Genomic DNA, 9,947 nt, shown 5'->3' on the forward strand with positions numbered 1-9,947 from the left:
CAGGAGTTTTAGACCAGCCTGGCCAAAATGGTGAAACCTCACTTCTACTAAAAATACAAAAATTAGCTGGGTGTGGTGGTGCGCACCTGTAATCCCAGCTATTTGGGAGGCTGAGGCACGAGTCACTTGAGCCCTGGAGGCAGAGGTTGCAGTGAGCTGAGATCATACAGCCTGGGCAACAGAGTAAGACTCTGTCTCAAAAAAAACAATAAAAATTAAATAAATAAATAAAATAAAATAAAACAAAAAATATTTTATAGGTGAATTATAACTTCCTTTATTTCTTCTTCCACCATCCCCATTCCATTATATTTTTGTTGTAATTTCACTACACTTCTGTTAGATAAAATTTAGGTATTATTAACAGGAAACACAATTAGTAATCAATAATGTAAGATGAGCAAAAATTTGCAATCGATTTTACAGATAATGAAGCGATGATTTCATGCAGTAAGCGAGAGTAACTTTCAGGAGATTGATTTTAAAAAGAGAGAGCAGCAAATATTTTGAGTATGCCTTTTTTTGTTTGTTTGTTTGTTTCGTTTTTTGTTGTTTTTTGAGAGAGGGTGTTGCCTTGTTACCTAGACTGGAGTATAGTGACACAATCACAGCTCACTGCAGCCTCGACCTCTGGGGCCCAAGCAATCCTCCCACCTCAACCTTCTCAGCCTTCCTAGTAGCTGGGACTGTAGGCGCATGCCACCACACCCAGCTAATATTTGTATGTTTTGAGAGAGGGGTTTTCACCATGTTGCCGAGGCTGGTCTTGAACTCCTGGACTCAATCAGTCCACCTGCCTGAGTCTCCCAAAGTGCTGGGATTACAGACCACCCTGTGCCCAGCCAAGCATGCCTGTTTTTATCTTGAAGAATTATACTACAACATGTCTACATTTTTTTCTTCATGTTTCCCTGATTTATCAGAGCTAATTTTCAACAAAAGCAGAATTCTATACCAATGTGTGAGACTAGTTATTAAATGATAGGGAGAACAAACCAAATGTTACAATAAAGGGAAAACATTCTGCAGAGAAGAACAAAAATAAATAATAATAGCGATAATCATCATGATGATAAAGAATGCTAATGAACTTTGATTAAAAAAAAATCCTGGAAAGTGAAGATATTCTAATAATAGTACAGTAACATGAACAGAGAAGGTGAATTGTGTAAGAGTTTACATTTTAAGTGGCAAGAACAATTGGGCATAGGAAACGAGGAAATAAGATCATAAAACAATAGATGCCATGTAGTCAAGCAATAGGCATAAAGAAGTCTTAGCAAATTTATTTTTTGCCTTGCAGAATTACATTAATGTATGTCTTCTTTCGTTAGCTTCATATTTCTGTGGTTTATCAGGCGATTTGAACTCAAAGCAGGGAGAACAATGTTTTACTATGACGTCAGTGTTTTAGGAAAAAGAGCCAGGAATGTGAAAAGTAAGCTCTTTGCAAATACAATGATGTCATTGTTGCTGCTGTTGTGCTTCTAGGATAAGTGTGTGATTGTTAATTATGAAAACAGAAATAGTAGTGGATACAATTTTTCTTAGAACAGAAGTGCTATGCCACTAAAACATGCATAATGGAGATTACAAGGACAATCAACAAAGTGCAGGGTATTATAAAGACTGACTTTTAAGCTTCAATATAGCCAATATACACTGTTAAGAACCCAGAATTGTCTCACGAATGAATAATGAAATAAATAGCCATGTTTTATTAGCTTTATATAAAACTATCTACAAGTTGAACAACCTTTTTGAGCCCTTTTTAAAAACATTTTTGCAATTTGCTGGAGCAATGATTTCTTTTCTGTTTTTTTCTTTGAGCTACAGTGGCTAATCTGATTTTGGCGTTTCAGTAATTATGTCAATTAATATGTGCTGAGAGAAATTTCATTTGTTGAAATGGATACTAGGTGAATATATAATTAGTAGAAGGTTGTCTCTTTAAGTCTTTGTGTGCAATTTTCCAAGATTAGCTGCAATGGAACAGTAGCATTAGAATAGAGATAGCTAGCTTCTTATCAACTATCCTTCTACTTAACTATTTCGTGAAACTTTCTGGTAAGATGAGCCCATTCTAGAAATGGGGCAACATTTTTTAGTTGGGTAGTTCAAACAGCAAAGTGTTTGTTCTGAAAGTCAAGAAATTTTCATTATAAATCAAGATGTTTCCTCTTTTTAGAATCTTTCTAAAGAATAATGGAACTTGAAGATAAATGAAATTCCTAGATATTCATTATTTCATACAGAAACATCTACTGTCTTCCAGAGCTGACAGAGGCACTAAAGTACTCAAATACCACCAACTCATTTTTAAGGACACATGCTTGGTAGGATCCCATGTTAATACTAAGGCTAAGTTCCTTCAGGCTTCTTTTCAGGGGTTTTGAAGTAGAAGTATGAATATCCAAAAGTTCATGTCTTTATCTGTACTATAAAATACAACAGCCTAGTTGGATGAGATGGTTAATTCCTGTAATTCCAGTACTTTGGGAGGCTGAGCTGGGAGGATCACCTGAGTCCAGGAGTTTGAGACTAGCCTGGGCAGCATAGTGAGACCCCATCATTAGAACAAATTTTAAAAGGCCGGGCATGGTAGCTCACACCTGTAGCCCCAGCACTTTGGGAGGCCAAGGCAGGAGGATAGCTTGAGGCCAAGAGTTCAAGACCAGCCTGAGTAACATAGCTAGACCCTGTCTCTTAAAAAAAAAAATAGCCAGGCTAATGGTGGTATGTGCCTGGAGTTTCAGTTACTCGAGAGGGAGGATCGCTTGAGCCCAGGAGGTCAAGGCTGCAGTGAGTTATGATCACACCACTGCACTTCAGCCTGGGCAACAGAGCGAGACGCTGCCTCAAGAAAAGAAAAGTTTTAGAAGAATAGATATAGATTGATATCATTTATATAGGTTTTAAAACATGCCAAAAGTACTATATGTTGGCTGGGTGCAGTGCTCATGCCTGTAATCCCAGCACTTTGGAAGACCTAGGCAGGTTATTGCTTGAGCTCAGGAGTTTGAGACCAGCCTGGGCAAAATAATGAAACCCCATCTCTACTAAAAATACAAAAAATAGTTGAGTGTGATGGTATGCACCTGTAGTCCCAGTTGCCTGGGAGACTGAGGTAGGAGGATCACTGGAACCCAGGAGGAAGAGGTTGCAGTGAGCTGAGATTGCACCACAGGGCTCCAGCCTGGGTGAGAGAGCAAGTCAAAAAGAATACTATAGGTTGTTTAGGGATACTTCCACATGTTGTAAAAATATAGAGAAATGCATGGAATGATAAGCAAGGAATTCAGGAAAATGATTCCAGGGAGGGGGTAGGGGAGTGGAAGCAGATAGGGTGATGGGAAATGGGGAGAGAAAACAAGATCCCAGAGGAGATATTGTTACGGGATCTCTGGGGTGTTATTTTTTCTGGCCGGAAACTTCTGTGGCTATGGCACCTTGGCCTGAGTTCTTGTCCTGTGTCCAGGAAGAATGAGGGATGCAGACAAGTGAAGGAGGAAGAAGAGTTTTATTTTAGTGTTAGAACAGCTTAGAGGAGTGGGTAGCTTTTCTCTGTAAGCATGTCATCCAGTCTAGTGTTCAGCAGTTAGCAGAGAGGAGGCCCTGGAGAGGGTGGGCCTCCTCACTGTGGTCAAGTCATTCCAACGTCTCTGCAGGTCTCTGAAGCTCTCAGCAGAGAGGGTAGCTCCTTTTGGCCGGCAGGTGATATCTGTAGCTCTCAGCAGAGAGGGTACTCCTCTCTGCAACTGGTCACCCCATTGTCTCCAGCTATCAGCAGAGAGGGTACTTCTCTCTGCAGCTGGTCGTCCCATCCCGATCTCTCCCTGTTCGTCCTCTAGCCGTCCTCTACCCTGCTCTGGCTGAGCCCAAGGCTTTTATGGATCTCAGAGAGGAGGAAGTGCCTACCGATTGGCCCATCGGTGGCCATGGGTGGCCATGGAAGAGGCACCATGAGTCCCCACTTCCATTGGAGGGACTGACAACCTAGTCCCAGCCTTCAAGCCCTCCCTGGCCTGAGGGTGGGGCCTTACTGGGGACCCTGCCCCATTCTGCCCAGAACTCTGTCTGCCTACTACTGCCATTCCTGGCCCCAAGGCTTGACTCCAACCTTGCTCTGATTCAGGAGCAGAAAGAGGCCAGACAGTGGGAGTAGATACCCCTAAGCCTGCAGGGAGTGAGATGTGGGGGGATCCTTCCTAGGGCACCTGAGGGTGCAGGCTGCAAAGAAATCCTGGTCCTGTGCACCTGGGAAGGCGACTGCAGCTGCTCCCAAGAGCTCCTGCCCCGCCAACTCAGAAGGGGCATGTCCCTTGCTCCTGCCTGCTTTTTCCTGGAGCAGTAGGCCCAGGTCTGCAGCCACGGGTATCTGCATCCAGGAAGGTAGATCCTGCCCCTTCCTGGCTCCCTCAAGAGCACAGGGAGGCTGGGATCCACAGCTGCAGTTTGGGTGGCTGTAGCCCCACTCAGGAGGATGGGGCCCTTGCTTGCTCGGTACAGCAGGAGGCCTGGGTCTGCGGCTGTGGTTTGGGTGGCTGCAGTGGCTCCGGGAGCTCCTGTCCCAATTCAAAAGGCACAGGGCTCCCAGTTGCTCCATGGAGTGTGCAGCCCCAGCTGTGCTTCCCTGCTGCAGCAGGCATGATGGAAGCAGCCACTGACATCAGTATTATACATAGGAGGGTTCAAGTATTTTGGAAATGTTTTATTTCTTACGCTACTGGGGAGTACATGATTGTTCATTATATTATTTTGAAATATTTAATAACATATTAAAATATTCATAAATTAAAGTGTCACATAAGCAGAGAAGAAGCTGTTAATTCTGAATGGAAGTCATAACTAAAGTAAGCTTTCTGGATGAGTTGGCCTTAATGGTTAAATTGGTCTTGAGGGATGGGTGGAAGTTCAGCAAGTCTGGATGGCAGGAAAGGAGATTGTAGGACGCTGGACCAGCATGAGCAAAGGTGTGGGTTTCTTCTGGGAAGGAGCTAGGATGCATAGAAATATACTAATATATACTGCAATAAATGAAGTTGATAAGATTACTGGGGCAAGACCATGAAAGGCTTTGAACACAGCAGAAATACAAAATAATTATTATACTAAGCTTTGTAAATAGAAGCGTGCAATTAGGTCTGGGCTATAACTTTTTTTTTTTTTTTTTTTTTTTTTTACATAATTCCAAAGGGTTGATAATTTCTTCAACTGGGATGTTATCTGAGTCTGACCAGTTTAGATTTATACTGCTCTTCAAATAAAAATAAAAATCACAATTCATCACAAGTCATCTACCAAATCTATTAGAAGAATTGATCATCTGACTCATGATCAGTAATAAATACTGAGATCTCTCACTGGTAGCTTTAAAGAGTCATTTAAAGTTTTTTCTTACGACTATTCATCAATTTTCCCACCTGGTCATGTCAAGTGAAACTTCAAATAGAAAACATTGCCTTGAGAAGGGACAGAAATACTGGTTGGTTTTTTAAAGAAATCTAAAGCTTATTAAATTTGCCAGAACGGCCGTTTTACATGAACATCATTTGGTCACCAGCAGGCATCTTTCATTGGCTTCATATGGCAGAGTCTGAAGAATATGAGTTGATCGATGTGTCATTCATCAGAGACACCTGCAGAGATGATGAAAGTTTATCGTGCAATATTATTGAAGGAAACACAACATTTAGAAAATTGAACCACTCATCTCCTCCTCCCCCCTTTTTTAAACAATAAAACTGCAGTTTCAAAAACAACTTCCAACGTGAAAAAAAATTAAAACAGCAGGTGATAATTAGGGCAAAGTTACAACAATGTTATTGCTGATGGGCTACCTGTCAGTTAATGCAAGTTATCACTTCACCCCAGGAATAGTTATTATTAAAAACAACTTATGGGGGTTAAAGAAGGGATGTTAAATGTGTTAGTCTCGTTATTTGCTCACTTGGAAATGGCTTAGAGATAGCTCCATTAACCACCTCAGTTCTACCCTGGTCTCAGTAAGGAATGCACACAAAATAACTGAAAGTTATAAATGACCAAAACATAAACCTTAGCTGCCTTGAGTTAAAATCAATTTTCCTAATAAATTAAATTCAAATATTACAAACCGGTATGTAATATCAAGAATGATGTGCTAATAATTACCATGTTGGCAGAGTACAAAGTGCAAGACAGAGGTATATAAAAATTTAGCGATTTAGAAAGTCTGATACAAAAATAGCTTTTACTAGTGTGAGGCTTGGAGTTCAGTTCAATCACTGAGCTATAATAGTATTCTCTGACTAGTCAAGGTTGAATGTTCAAGATGTAGTTTGAGTATTAATCATTGATTCAGATAAAAGATAGCACAACTGAAGAGGCTCTCCTGAGTTAAGTAGTTTATTCCTGAACACAGATGTAAGTTTTTCCCTTTGTGTTTTCCAGAACCACTTGAGTGTTTTCCCTACTATAGAGGCAACCTCTTTTGGAATTATTTCTTTAGCTTTACTCTTTATCAACTATAATCTTTTGGGCAAAGGATTCACCTAAGCTTTTGCTGGTATGAATTATGAGTTCATTCATACTGGCCATTTCAAGTTTAAGCTTTAACTTTCATGCTACTCAGTAAGAAATCTGATAATATGCTATGCTTCATCTTGGTTTACTATATGGTATTCCATTGTACAGCAAATGCATTGTAGGATTCCATTTATACGAAGTACAAAAACAGACAAAAGTCATTTATGCTACTAAAAGTCAGGATAGTGGTTACCCTTGATAGAGAGGTGATGGCTAAGAGTGGGCACAAATTCGGCAAATAGCATTGTATGACTAAACCACGTCTTTTTTTTTTTTTTTTAATACTTTAAGTTCTGGGATGCATGTGCAGAACGTGCAGGTTTGTTACATAGGTATACATGTGCCTGATGGTTTGCTGCACCTGTCAACCTGTCATCTAGGTTCTAAGCCCCGCAAGCATTAGGTATTTGTCCTAATGTTCTCCCTCCCCTTGCCCCCCACCCCTCGACAGGCCCCAGTGTGTGATGTTCCCCTCCCTGTGTCCATTTGTTCTCATTGTTCAGCTCCCACAATGAGTGAGAACATGCGGTGTTTGGTTTTCTGTTCCTGTGTTAGTTTGCTGAGAATGATGGTTTCCAGCTTCATTTTATGTCCCAAATAAACCACATCTTATTTATCTATTTGACTATTGATAAGCATCGGGTAGTGTCATCATTAAAAAAAAGTATTATATTGGTACTCATATGTACACAAGCAATACTCAACATGCATTTATATATCACAGCATTTTAAAGCTTTTTATGGAAGCGTAATTTACATACACAGAGATGCATATATCAATAGTACAGTTCAATGAATTTTCACAAACTGAACACACCAGTACCCACATCAAGAAACAACACGACCAGCTCCCCAGAAGCTGATTGGTGTTCTCTCCTAGTCATCAGTTCTCTCTCAAGGGTAACCACTATCCTGAGTTTGAATAGCATCAATGACTTTTGTCTGTTTCTGTACTTTATATAAATGGAGTCCTGCAATTGTACGTCTCCCTTTTTTCACTTAGCATATTTGTAAGGTTCATATATTTTACTGCATTTGGAAGCAGATTGTTCATTCTTAGTGTGGTAGAATGTACTCTGTTGTATGACTATACCACCAATTATTTACCTATTTTACTGCTTATGACCATTTGGGTTATTTCCTGTTTGGTGGTTATTTATGAATAGGGTTGTTCTGAGTGATTTAATAGTATTTTGGCACACATGTGACATTGGTATATTCCTAAGAGTGGAACTGCTGGGCCATAGGGTTTTCATATGTTTACCTTTAACAGATATTGACAAACAGTTTTCCAAAGTGGTTGTACTATATACATAGCATTTGACTTCTTGAGGAATCATTCTAAGAAGGGCATTTCAGCATAACCATTAAGAGAACAGGTTTTGGAATCACTCAGATCAAATTGAGCTTATGACTAAGGAGTTGAGGCACCCTGGACAATATGCTTAACTTTTACAGTTTACTCAACTGTAAAACAGAAATAATAAAACCTTTCTCAAAATTTATGAGAATTAAATGAGATATTATTTTAATGCAGTTAGAACAGTACCTGAAACATAATAAATGCTTAGCTTATTATATGGCAGTTATTAATCATTAGCAATTAAAACACAGGCAAAATGGAGAATTACAAACAAATAGGGACAATATAATCCGAAAACAATTTCAATTGTATGATGGAAGAAACCTATGAAACTCTGACCCAAAAGGCATTGCTAATTCCAGGGAGGATTATACTTGGATCCTGAATATTATCCCAAAATGCGTTTGCAAATTACCCTCACCAGAGGCAAGGTTCTTGGATGCAGCATATTACCATCCATTTTTTTTTTCCAGTTATTACTCTTTAAAGACAGGACTGCCAAGGGCTACTCTAGAAAGTCACTAATATAATGCCTTTTATTATATTTCCCAATTTCACACCTTCCTCAACCCAATCCCCAAAGTTGTTGAAAGTGACTGTAATTGCATCATTAGTTCTTAGCTTTCCTGGAATCTTACCTACGACAACTTTCACATCCCCCAAAACTCTAAAAATGAGCCCAGATTTTTGCTTTAAATTGCAAAGAACTTGCTTTATTTTGTAGGATGAGCTTGATAACCTCAGCGTGGATTTCAGCAGCTGCCGGAAACAGCACTCTAGAAGTTAACACAGGTACACTCCGTACTGAGGCACTGTTTTAGCTAACTGCTCCAGGGACAGCAGGCTCAGTCCTCTTAGGTAAGTAATTTTGGAAGGTGGCACTGTGTTCCTAATAAATTGAATCAGATCCCGTAGGTTAGTCACTATTCTTAAGAAATAAAGCACGAAATCAACTTGAAGTCATCTGTTGAGAAGGCCATGGATAGACCTGAAAAGGAACATTTTGAACATTTAATTGAACCTCTTTGATTTACAGATGAAAAAACTAGTCATTTAAAAGTCTTGCCTAAGGTCAAATGGTTTGTTTCCTGGACTGGCATAAAGCTCATCTTAGTCACAGTCGGGTGGATGTTCCTTCCTGCTCCTGGCAACTTGCCCCTCACCGTCCCCCCAACCCCATCTTCCCATCAGATTTCATAAAGATCCAGACCTGGGATTCAGAAATGGGGAAGTTGAAGAAGTGTGACTTAAAAGAACGACAAACTATTAAATTGTTAGTAGGAATTAATGACAATTGCCTGCTAGAACGTCAAGAAGCAGTATCTTTTCTGTTTTGTACATCGCTGTATTCCCAGCACCTACAACTGTGCCTGCTAAGCCTGGTAAGGCCTAATAATTGTTAAATGAAAAACAATCAATCACTCAATCATAGATATGTCAGATTGTGAGAGAAAACACGTCTTTACTGTTTTCTCTACCACCCTCCTTCCAGTTAATACTAATAAAATGTGCAGATTTGTATTCTAAAGAGGCGAAATCATATACATAGCACTGTAGCACGGTGCCTGGCCCATTGTGAGTAATTAATACATGTCAGTTTATTTTCCTTTTCTTCCTCCACAAGTATGGGCTACTAGGGAGGAAGGAGGGTTGGTGCCGTGGTGTTTATGTGCCTGGACAGAAAGTGAAGAGCATCCAAGAAGCTGCTGAGAGCGGGCTGTCGGTGTCTTTCTGATACGTATAGATCAATTCCAGTGCCCTGAAAAACGCACAGCTATTTTACCCAGAGAGGCTGGTCGTTTTTGTTGATCGATTCTCGGCTGCAGTCAGCTCTTTAATACAACTTTTTATAAGAATCAGCCCCATTGCGGCGGGAGAAGCGGCTGTGGTGGAAAAAGCAGGGAAGCCCCCCCACCCCGCCCCACTCCCAAAAAGTAAAGGAAGCCCGCGGGGCAGGGACTGCGGTTTGCGGGTCTAACGGGTCCTTGAGCTGGGGCGGCGGTCCGGCCACTCCAGC

The 9,947-nt window shown here is 40.5% G+C and overlaps 1 long non-coding RNA gene across 1 annotated transcript; it reads right to left on the minus strand.

Annotated features, from left to right (window-relative positions):
- Positions 1-8,621: 8,621 nt before the first annotated feature.
- LOC105548706 lies at positions 8,622-9,947 on the minus strand. The gene is made up of 2 exons (XR_001007433.1): positions 9,714-9,947; positions 8,622-8,918 (listed from the first exon to the last, which is right to left on the minus strand). It is a non-coding gene; the product is annotated as an uncharacterized LOC105548706 (long non-coding RNA).

The sequence above is a fragment of the Mandrillus leucophaeus genome, unplaced genomic scaffold (assembly GCF_000951045.1).
Source record: "Mandrillus leucophaeus isolate KB7577 unplaced genomic scaffold, Mleu.le_1.0 Scaffold42, whole genome shotgun sequence".
Taxonomy (NCBI): Eukaryota; Metazoa; Chordata; class Mammalia; order Primates; family Cercopithecidae; genus Mandrillus; species Mandrillus leucophaeus.